Source organism: Phacochoerus africanus, chromosome 14 (genome assembly GCF_016906955.1).
Source record: "Phacochoerus africanus isolate WHEZ1 chromosome 14, ROS_Pafr_v1, whole genome shotgun sequence".
Classification (NCBI taxonomy): Eukaryota; Metazoa; Chordata; class Mammalia; order Artiodactyla; family Suidae; genus Phacochoerus; species Phacochoerus africanus.
This window is the reverse complement of record NC_062557.1, coordinates 28549507-28561509: the sequence shown is the minus strand read 5'-3', so window position 1 is coordinate 28561509 and position 12003 is coordinate 28549507.

The following is a 12003-nucleotide window of genomic DNA, read 5'->3' as shown; positions in this document are numbered from 1 at the left end:
TACCAGTTTCTTATTGAGCAAGCTTTGGTAGAATGCTTTTTTAGGATGTTTGTTGTTTTCATCTAAGGACAACAAATTGTCAAATTTATTGGTGTGAAGTTACTCATCATAGTCCCTTTTATACTTTTAGGTCTGTAGGATCTTAAAAATGACCTCCTCCTTTTCATGCTATAAATAATTTGTGCTTTTACTCTTTTTTTTCTGGGCCAGTCTGACTAGAGGTTTATCACTTTTATTCATTTCTCAAAGAACCAGTTCTTGGTATCATTGATTTTTTTTATATTTTATGATTTATTGATTTTTCACCAATATTTATCATTTTCTTCCTTCTCTTTAGTTTGGATTCAATGTTCTTTCCTCTTTATAGTTTACTTAAGGTGGAAGCTAGAAATTTTGCTTCTTTAATGTAAGCATTTAATGCTACAGAATTCCCTCTAAGTCTACCTTAGTGGCATCCCACGTATTTCAATATGTTGTTATTTAAATTTCATTCAATTCAAACCATTTCCCGATTTTCCTGTGATTTTTTTTTTCCCCTTTAGCTCATCAGCTGTTTGGAAGTATGCTGTTTAATTTCCAATATTTTAGGCTTTTCCCAGGTATATTCCTGTTTTTGATTTCTAGTTCATTTCTGTTGCAGTCGGAAGTAATATTTTATATATTTTCTAACTTTTGCAATTTATTAAGACTTGTTTTATTTCTCAGAATATGGTCTACTTGCAAAATGTTCCACATACACTAGAAAACATTTGGTATTCTGCTTTTGTTTGGTGGACTCTTTTATAAATGACATTTAGCTTCCATTTGCTGAAAGTATTATTCATTTTGCTTATATTAACTGATTTTGTCATTAATTAATAATTATTTAAAGAAGAGGGTTGAACTCTTTTATTATAATTCTGGATTTGTGGATTTCTTTTTAAAAGTTATTATTTTTTTGAAGTGTAGTTGATTTACAATGTTGTCATAGTTTCAGGTGTATAGCAAAGTGATTCAGTTATATATATGTATTCAGTTATATATATATGGATATATGGCTATGTATTCAATTATATATATGCATATATAAAGTATACATTTTTTCATAGTCTTTTCTCTTACAGGTTATTATAAAGTCTTAAATATAGTTTCTTATAGTATATAGTAGGACCTTGTTGGTTATCTATTTTACATACAGTAATGTGTATATGTTAATTCCAAACTCCTAATTTATCCCTCCCCCCATCTTTCCCCTTTGGTAATCATAAGTTTGTTTTCTATGTCGTGAGTCTATTTCTATTTTTTCCATACGTTCACTTGTATCATTTTTTTTAGATTCTTCATAAGCACTATCTTACGATATTGGTCTTTGTCTGGCTTACTTCATTTACTATGTTAATGTTTAGGTGCATCCCATGTTGCTGCAAATGACATTATTTCATTCTTTTCATGGCTAGGTAATATTCCATTTTATATGCATACCAATCTTTTTTGACTCCTCTGTCAGTGGACATTTAGATTGCTTCCATGTCTTGGCTATTGTAAATATTGCTGCAGTTAACATTGAGGAACATCTCTCTGTTTGAATTATGGTATTCTCCAGATATATGCCCATGAGACGGGCTGCAGGATCATACGGCAGCTCTGTTTTTAGTTTTTAAAGGTCCATCCATACTGGTATTGTTCTCCATAGTGGTTGCATGACTTTACATTCCCACCAACAGTGTAGGAGGGTTCCTTCTTCTCCACACCCTCTCCAGCATTCATTATTTGAGGATTTTTTGATGATGGCCATTCTGACCAGTGCATGATCATCCCTCATTGTAGTTTTGATTCCTTCTACCAGGCCTATCAGTTTGTTAGGGTTTGGGGTTTTTTTGTTTGTTTGTTTGTTTGTCTTTTTAGGGCATATGGAAGTTCCCTGGCTTTGTATTTTGTATTTACAGTCTTCTCTGCATTCTGCAGATGATAAATGTAGGTATCAAAATAGAGAATGGATGAAGAAACTTCCATCTCAGTCCAATGGTAAGGATAAGATTACCCTCTTGCCTTAAATTATAAGAAAATAGAACACATATATTTTAAAAGTGGATTTCAGAGATTGGACAACAAGTGTCCAGGACAGTAATCCCTGAATGAAAGAAAACAAACAAGATGAGCTGTGTGAGTGCCCAGATAACCAGCTGAGAAATGCTTCTAGGCCAAAGAACAGGAGAAGGAAACTCAAACAGAATCTGGTGGTCTCACTGAGTTGAGGAGGCAGAATTCAGAGTTTGAAGAGGCTAAGGTAGACTAGAAACTATAGAGCAGCTAACTGAGATGAGGAAACTATATCATAAAGAAGGAGTTCCAGAGTTGTTCTGAATCCTTGGCTATGTATTAATCTTAGCATGTATGAGAAGAAACTATCCAAACACTGGAAAGTAGTCACAACAACATCTGAAGCTCACACAGGGCTGGGCGTAGTTTGTATTTCCAACATCCAGAGTGTAAATACACAGGTGTATACATAAAATACACAGAGAATTCAGTAAAACTTATAGAAAGGTATAGATTAGTAGTAGAGCTAAATTACCCCAAAAATGAAGGTTTCTCTGGCAAGACTTCAAAGGAACCAAAAGACTGCAAGTAACTAACTAGAACAAAATATATCACTAGAGTGGAAATGCTGCAAAACCCAGCCACCAAAAATGTAAAATTTATATTTATTTGCCACCCATGCAAAATGGAAAGTCATAAAAAGAAAAAAAAAAAAAGACAATCTATACCCTGGAGAAAAATCAATCAATGGAAACAAGTGCATAAATACACAAATAGTGAATTTTTTAGGCAAAAACATTAGAGCAGCTATTATAATTATTTTCCCATTGTTCAAAGAAGTAGAAGAAAATTTGAGAGCATGCTGAGAAATGGAAGCTTTTGAAAATATTCAGAGATCATCAAAAGATGAGAAATAAAATATCTGAAATTAAAAATATGATATTAATAGCAGATTAAACACTGCAGAAAGATCCACAAACTTGAAAAAGTAGCAGTAGAAACTATCAAACATTAAGCACAGAGAAAAAATAATTTTAAAAAATTGAACAGAAACTCAGACTTATGAAACAATATCAAATAGTCCTGATACATGTAACTAGAATCCGAGAAGGAGTTGAATGGATGATGAGCTGGTGGTTGGAAAAAAAATGAAAGAATGATGGAGAAAAACTTTTCAAATTGTGTGAAGGCCAAGAAGCTCAATGATTTATTGAGGAAGTTAAATTAAACATGAGCAGTTGAACATAAAGAAAACCATGATAAGTAACATCATAACTTAATAGATGAGACCAGTGATAAAGAGAAAAATCTTAAAAGTAACCATAGGGGAAAAACGTATTATATACAATGAAATTAACATGATATTGAACTTATTTAAAACTACACAAGCAAAAAGGCAGTGCAACAATATCAAGTACTAAAAGGAAAATACAAGCAAACCTGCAAATTTCTAAATTATAACCCAGTCAAAATACATTTTGTAAATATAGCATTTTTCAGAAAAAATACAAAATATGAAAATATTCATTGCCAGGAGATTTAGATTAAAAGAAATATCAAGGAGGTTCTTTTATCAGAGAGTAATTGACAAGATAAAAATCTGGAACTACACAAATGAATAAAGAATATCAGAAAAGTTAAATAGGTGGATATGTATAAAATACATTATTCTCACTTTTCATCTCTTTAAAAGAAAACTGCCTGAAGAAAAAACAATGTATAATAGAGTCTATGCATATGAAGAAGTAAAATATCTTACAACAATAGTACAAAGCCAGGAGAAGGGAAATGGATGTATACTGTTATTAGGTTCTCATACTAATAAGAGAGTTTTAAAATACATGAATCAAAAACTGATAAACTGATAGGCCTGAGGAGTTCTCAACATGGCTCAGTGGTAATGAACCTGACTAGTATCCATGAGGACATGGGTTCAATCCCTGGTCTTGCTCAGTAGGTTAATGATCTGGTATTGCCATGAGCTGTAGTGTAGGTCACAGATGTGATTCAGATCTAGCCTTGCTCTGGCTACGGCATATGGAGGTTCCCAGGCTAGGGGTCGAATCGGAGCTGTAGCTGCCAGCCTACGCCAGAGCCACAGCAACGCAGGATCCGAGCCATGTCTGCGACCTACACCACAGCTCACGGCAACACCGGATCCTTAACCCACTGAGCAAGGGCAGGGATCGAACCCACAACCTCATGGTTCCTAGTCGGATTCGTTAACCACTGTGCCAGGACGGGAACTCCCAACCATATCTTATCTATCAGATAAGATAGACAGCCATCACTCTCTGCTTACACATGTTCTGTGTTTAGTTCTAAGTCTCTGGGAGGGCCTGTTCTAATATAGCAGTGCTTGATCATTTGGAACCTTCTCTGTACCATTCAGCTAAATATCTCTTCTTTTGTCTTCCTCCTATTTATCTGTTCTTTCTTCGTGAGGAACATAACATGTATTTTGATCAATAATTGATGACCATTATGAGGTTTCTTTTAAACCTTTTTTAATCTGGATTAAAATCTTCTGGTATGAAGAACGTGGCTTTCAGGCCCTCTCACTATTTTAGTCATTATTCTTTGGACAAATTCTAATGTGTTACCTTTACACTTAACATGTGATTACCGTCAGTAAATACTCTTAAGTACAGTGTGAATGGGTCAGTTATTTCTCATGACCAAGAAATTGGACTTCTATTGGTGCAGTTTAAGGTGATATTAACTTTCTTTTTTAATGTGGAATTGAAGCCACAGGTAATTTAAAACACATTTATTTCCTATCCTATTAATGGATAGGCAGCAGAGGTGATCACAGGAAGCTCATTGGTTCATCCATGTGTCTAAGTTTTGAGTGAAGATTTGTGCTGTTTTCAGATCACTTTTAAAAAAATAAATTTAACTTTAATTTTTTGAATTAGAGCTAGTACCTTCTATTTAAGATGATCACTTCCTCCCTGAAATTTCCTGTTAGCTATCAGCTGACATAAGGTGCTGTGGAGTATTTTTTTTTTTTAAATCTGTCAACAGTGATAATGTGGAGTCAGTCTAATATTTAGTGTAGAAAGTTGCTCACCCTGGATTTCAAGGTTGTAATAAGGATAACTCATAGAGAAAGTTGTCTAATATCCATTTCTTTTCCCAGAATCATTTTAGGGACAAAAAAGTTAGAGATTTCTCCAGATTCCTAGCAATGAAATTGGAAAGAAGGGGGATAATTTCACTCATCAAATTAATTTCAGAAGAGTAAATAATCATAAATTGTAAGATTTGGGGAAGATTTTAGTAGAAATCATTTAATTTAACTAATTTTACAGGTAAAGGAAGTGAGACCAAGAGAAGGGAACTTATTTCTGAGTGGTAACATGGTTTGTGGCAGAACAGGCCTTTTGCTATCATTTCTCCCAGCCAAAATTTCTTATACTATTTAGGCTGTTTCTTGAAAGAGACCATATATTTAAAATTATCTCTAAGCAGGGCTCATTTTAAAAAGCCCATGGTTTAATTGTAATTGCATTATAGTGCTTAAGACAAAAAGAGAAGGATAAGCAAAAATTTTGTGAGAGAAGTGTTTCAAAGAGTGTAGGGTGGGGAAGAATTCACGGGGCCTAGAATTAAGTAAATCTTAATTTATAGAAGTTATTTCAGTTTCCAAATGCTTGCAAAATATATTGTCTTATGTGTTTATTCTTGCAACTCTGTGGGATAAGTAGGCAGACAGAATAGATCTGATTTCTTTCCTTTATGAAGACTTAAAGGCTCAAGGTGGGTTAATAACTTGCACAAGATAACTCATCTATAAGCATCAGAGACATGATAGTCTAGGCTATTAAACCTTATTCAGGGTTGTTTTCACAGTACACTTCTGTCCAAGCAATGATTAATCCATCTTTTAATTATAAATTTGGCTACTCTTATATTGGCACCTTTTACTAGATTAAATAATGAATGTTGAGCTCAATTCACATATTTTTAAATTTTTAATTCAGTCTTCTCATGTGCATTCTAATTCATGAAACAACGTAGTATTATACAATGCCATAGTACTGTAGTATGAACTTCATTTCAGTGCTGCCACTTATTAGCTATGTAGTTTGGGCAAAAAAATAATAGCATATCCAAGCTTCTGTGCTCTCATTCATGAAATGAGAACAATAACACCTACTTCATAACGTTCATGTGAAGAAAAAAAGTACTGATGATGAATGTGTCTAGTAGGTACCTGATTACTTCTGTCCCTTTCGTAAGCCTTCCTACTTACTCTCCCAAAACTTCAGCTCTCTCTCTCTAGTATATAGGTGTTACTTCTTTATGAGTTGTCTCATGCTTGTTGTAAATTATTTAAAATTGCTTTTTAAGCATGATACTTTGTTTGCTTCATCCATTCAATAAATAGTTTTGAGTGGTTTCTATATGCCAGACACTTGAATACAATAGGTACACTTGCATAGAATACAGACCTAGACTGGTGTGGTCCTTCACCTTGTATTGCTTCTGTTCCACAGAAGAGGCAGGGATCAAAGACAGAGGTAAATAAACAAATGAAATATAGCTTGTGAGAAAGTGCTGCGAAGGAAATAAACAGATTGTCGGGGCAGAGGGAAACTGTGGGTGGGTAACATGAAGGGTTTGACAAGCCTAAGATATGATTAGAATTTTCTTACATATTACTTGTCATCATCTTTGGAAAAGATGAAATAACTCTAAACTGAAGGAACAGAATGACCAAAGAGGCTTGAAAACTCATGATGTGTGTGAGGAAAATACAGACTATTGTTGTGACTACAGCAATCTTTACTGAAGGGTGTAGGAGTGGAGGGGCAAGTCTGGACTAGTGTCACCTGTGGGCAGATCAGAGGGCCTGGAATGATGTCACACAGGTCCTTGGGCTGAAACTGAAAGTAAAGTATTTAAATCATTATCCTGAAGGTAATGTTAGGAATAGAGTTTTTGTTTATTTACGGAAAAACATGACTCTTCATTTCCCTTTTTTTTCACATGCAAATCTGTAGTTCTTTATAAAATGTCTGTAGTGCAGTCCACCAAATATAAAGCAGACTTTAGAATTACATTTCCTGGTTCTAAATCCAGTTGTCACACAATGTTCTTTATCTTGCTTGATCCCTGGAGTATTCCGTATTGTTGATTGTATGTCTTGAAACTCTTCTGTCTTAACTACTAGGATAATATCTCATGAGTCTTCTTTCCTGCTTCTCAGTGGTGATACTCTGCATGTTGGTGTGGACCCTTTTCTCTCTCTCCATAATATTCACTTCTATGAATTCAGTTGCCAACTGAGGGATCTTAAATTTACATAACTGAAGTAATTCTTTTGAGTTCTAGACAATTTCATGTAGATATTTCACCCATGTCCAAAACTGGTCTCATTTTTTCTTCAAAATCTGCTCCCACCTCTTGGATTACTGCATCACCTCCTCTCTTCCAGTTATAGTGCAGAAGCATGTCACTCTTCTGCCTAAATTCCTCACTGGCTGCTTGTTGCCTTCACATAGAAAGGTGCTGTTGCGGAGTCCTTCATTTTCCAGCCTTACCTGCCTTTGTAACTTCATCTACACCTCATATTCCAAATCTATTCATGACTATGAATGTATTGTGCTCTGACACACTGCTGCACTATGGTGGTAATTGCTCATATTTATTAAAGGCTAATTATGTTTCAGGCACTATGCCAAACCACTTTAAATTCGTTACGTTATGTAATCCACACATCAACCCTATGAGGTAGATTCTTTCAGTGTGTCTATTTGTGGAAGAGGATACTGAAATTTAGAGGTTAAATAATGTACCCAGGCTCCAAGTTAGCAAGTTAGAGAGAGCCAAAAATCCTACTGCTAAGCATGATGCTATTTTTCTTCTCACATACCTTACCTCACACAGACTGTTCCCCCTGCCTGAAATTTCTGTCTCCCACCTGTTTATTTCTACTGGTTGATTACCATTTATCCTTCAGGATACCTCAGGAAGCAGGTGCTTCTTCATTAAGATCCCATTGCTTTTTATGCTCCCCAAGAGTCATACATACTGCATCAGATATTATCTCTCATATCTTCCACTAGATTTCTAGCCCATGTGATATTCATCTTTTTAAACCCAGAACCTAACACAGCACCCAGGATATAGTTGGAACTTCATACATACTTTTAGGATAAAGAAATTTTTGATTGAAGCTCCAGTTTCCTCACTTACTGGCTGTAACCTGTAATCAATATATTTGACATTATTCTCCTCAATGTATAAAATAAAGAAGTGAAATCATAGCAGTCGTTCCTCAAGTGTAGTTCCTGGACCAGCAGCCTCAGTAACACTTGGGAGCATGTTGGTATATAAATTCTCAGGCCCCCAGACCTGCTGAATGAGAATCTCTGGCAGTGGGGCCCAGAAACCTGTTTCTAGAAAGCCCTTTAGGTGATGCTAATGCATAGCAACATTTGCAAACTGTTAGGCTAAAGTTGAAAAATTGTGATCTGAGGACCCACAGCCCAAATCCCACACAAGTCCTGTTTTTGTACAAAAAAGTTCTGCCAACCTTTGCACTAAATGCTAGGATCATTGAGGGCCTTTCCAGTTCTATGATTCCTTAGTTATGAGCAAGAGGGTAGTATCCCTATTGATGGTGGATTGCCTGTAGGAAGCCTGAGATCTAGAAAATTTGTTTTTTACCTTTTTGGAGTATGAGTTATTTCTGCTCTCCAAAGCTCAGTTTTCACATCCTGAAAAATGATACTGCAATAAGTTTGATGAATCAGTCAGGGTCTAGTTAGGGAAGAAATACCATGGCAGCTATCTCAAAAGAAATTTAACACGGGGTTGGTGTACACAGATGTTTGACAACTGAAGGCACGAAAAGGGAATTTTGTACAAATGAAACCATAGCAGCTCCCACCTTAGAACTTGGGGAACAGAAAGGAAGAGGCCACAAAAAAGAATTTGGCAATTGGAGGGTGCAAACTTTTTACTATAAACTTATACTATATTTGTATATATGCATCCTTTAAGCAATTTAAAGCACTATTTCTATGCTATTAATCTTTATTGGTATAATGTCCTATAATACATTTTCTTCTACAGCTTGTTTTTTTCTCTTCAGCATGTTTCTGAAATTTATTTATGTTGGTAGATGCATTGGGTTTTAGGTATTTATCTGCTGAATAAAATTCCACAATATGGATTTACTGCAATTTATTTCCTGTTCTGCTGTTGACGAACATATAAGTTATTTCTAATTTTTCACTGTTACAAACTATGTACAATAAGCATTCTTCTATATTTCTTCTTGGGCACACATGAAGTTTTATATAATTTCTGGATAATAGGGTATTCTTCAATTTTGCGATACTTCCAAATTGGTTGTACTCATATATGGGGAGTTAATTCATATACATACTTATCAGACTTTTGCATTTTCTCAGTGTGATGAGGCTGAAATGGCATCCCATGGTTATTTTCTCTGAGTTCATACAAATATGAGCCATGTGAGGCAATTTTATTGCTTAACATCTTTTGCTTGCTATTTTCTTTTACCTAGAATGTTTTCATGTTTATCCACCTCACAACACCTATTTTTACTTCATTATCCTAACCCAAAAATTCCTTGGAGTCTCCAATCAAGACGGTGGAATAGAAGGATGTGGAGCTCACTTCCCACAAATACATCAAACACACATCTACATGTGGAACAGTTCTCACAAAATGCATATTGAACACTGCCATAAGATCTCAGACACCTAAAAAGTGCAAGAAAAATCTCCACATAATTGGGTAGGACAAAAAAAAAAATGGAAGCAGGACAGGACCTCTGCCCCAGAAAGGAACAGTAAAAGAGGAAAGGTTTCCACACCTGGAGAAGCCCCCTCATTGGCAGTAAGATCGGCCAGAACAGAAAGGGAGCTTCAGAGGCTTGGAGGAAAGCACAACAACTGATTTGCAGCGAGCAGAACAGAGACCAGAACAAGTAGTCTGTGCCACCTTGCTGCATTCCCCAGCCTGAGACACATGCCTGCTGACATGTGCGGGGGCTAGATGATGAAACTTGAGCTTTAGAGGACAAACCCACGAAGAATATTGGGGTTGGCTGTGCAGAGATTGCCTGAAGGGGCTGGAGTGTGGTATGGGCCACAACCCGGGTACATGCAGAAGAAGCCTAGGCCTGCCATAAAAGAAAAGCATCATTGTTAAGGGATACACAAAGGGATGGACACTGCCTGCCACAGCAGCCTCACTTTTGGCTATGCTCACAGTGAGCACAGCACCACCATTTGGAGCCCCGTTGTTAATGTGTTCATGAGCTAAGGGAAAGGTGGGGCTTGCTATAACAGCCTTTTCCTTTCCTCATTCTCGGTTGGCTCAATACCACCTCTCAGAGCTCTCGGTGTGTGCAAACACCAGTGTTGTCCACACACAGAGGTGGGGGTGGGGCTAAAGTCAGGTCAGATTTCCAGGGGCAGTGCAACCTAGGAAGCAAGGCTGAAATCCATGTCATCCATGGATTTACATCGCCATTGCCAATTTTGCAAACTCAGCACCTGCACAATGTCCAAGTGGACAATGGATGCAGCTGTGGGCTTTGTGGGAATGTGCACTTAGAGGCTGAGCTGGGTGACTGTTTGTGCTCCTTCCATAACTCATGCACTGCATCCAGTTGTGCAACTACAGTGGTCTTTGTACCTGAATTCAGTGAGTTTGCATTGGTGGCTTTGTGAAAACAACACTTAGGGGCCACCAGTGCCTATTGCTGGCATTTCCATGGTTGAAGGGGGGCCAAGGGCAGTGCCAATGACAATGTATTTTGAAGGCCACACAATGGGTGACAGCTGACACCACAGATTGCACTCCCCAGTAGACAGCTCCAGTAGAGGAATACTCAAGTGTCTCGTCTCTCAGTGAGAGTGCTCTAATCCTGCTTACCTTATACCACATCTCAGAAACTTATCTAGAAGATTCTATTCCAACAAGGGAGCAGACCTTACCCCAGCTGGGTTGTGACAAGCACAGATAAAAGAGAAAGCCCCACTCAACATCCAGTGCAGGCTCTGGTTATAACAACGCAAGTCACATCCCCTATCAAGAGGATAATGGCCAGCACACACTGAGGAAAGACATGTCAGGCATCCATAATAAAAACAGCTCTTGCACCAAAAATATTAAACCCATGCAGGCTACCTAGGGGCACTCCCACATAAAAATAGCCCTCCAAGGCCACAACGGATAATTTTGTTTCCTCTAAACTCATATAATAAGATAAATATAATTCAAATGAGCAGAGGAGCCATTTTTAATTAAAAGATCAAGAGCATTCCCCTTAAAGAACAAACAATGAAATGGACCTCTTCAGTCTAATAGACAGCAAGTTCCAAAAGGTGATAATGAATTTACTAAAGGAATTAAGAAAGGCTATTGGATAGAAATGCAGATTACCGTAAAAAGGAGCTGGAAACTACAAAGAAGAGCTGAGAAGAATTAGAAAACTTGTTTGTTGAGATGAAAGCTAAACTGAAGGCAGTAACTACCAGATCAAATAATGGAGAAAAATAAACAAGTGATTTCAAAGATAGAATAATGGAGATCACCCAATCCGAACAGCAGACAGAAAGACAAATGGAAAAAAAGCAATATAAAAGACTCATGGAATAATATAAAGCATGCTAATCTATGTGTAATAAGGGTCCCAGAAGTAGAAGAAAGAATAAAAGAAGGATCAAAAATGTATTTGAAGAAATTATGGTTGGAAATTCCCAAACCTTAAGAAGCAAACAGATGTCCAAGTACAAGAAGCCCAAAAGGTTCCAAACAAGATGAAACAAATAAAACCTAACAGACTCAGGACAAGATTTATTATTATTAAAATGATGAATGTTAAAGAGAGAATTCTAAAGGCAGCAAGAGAAAGACAAAAGGTTAATTACAGGGGAATCCCCAGAAGGCTATCAGCTGATTTCTCTACAGAAACATTTCAGGCCAGAGGGGTGT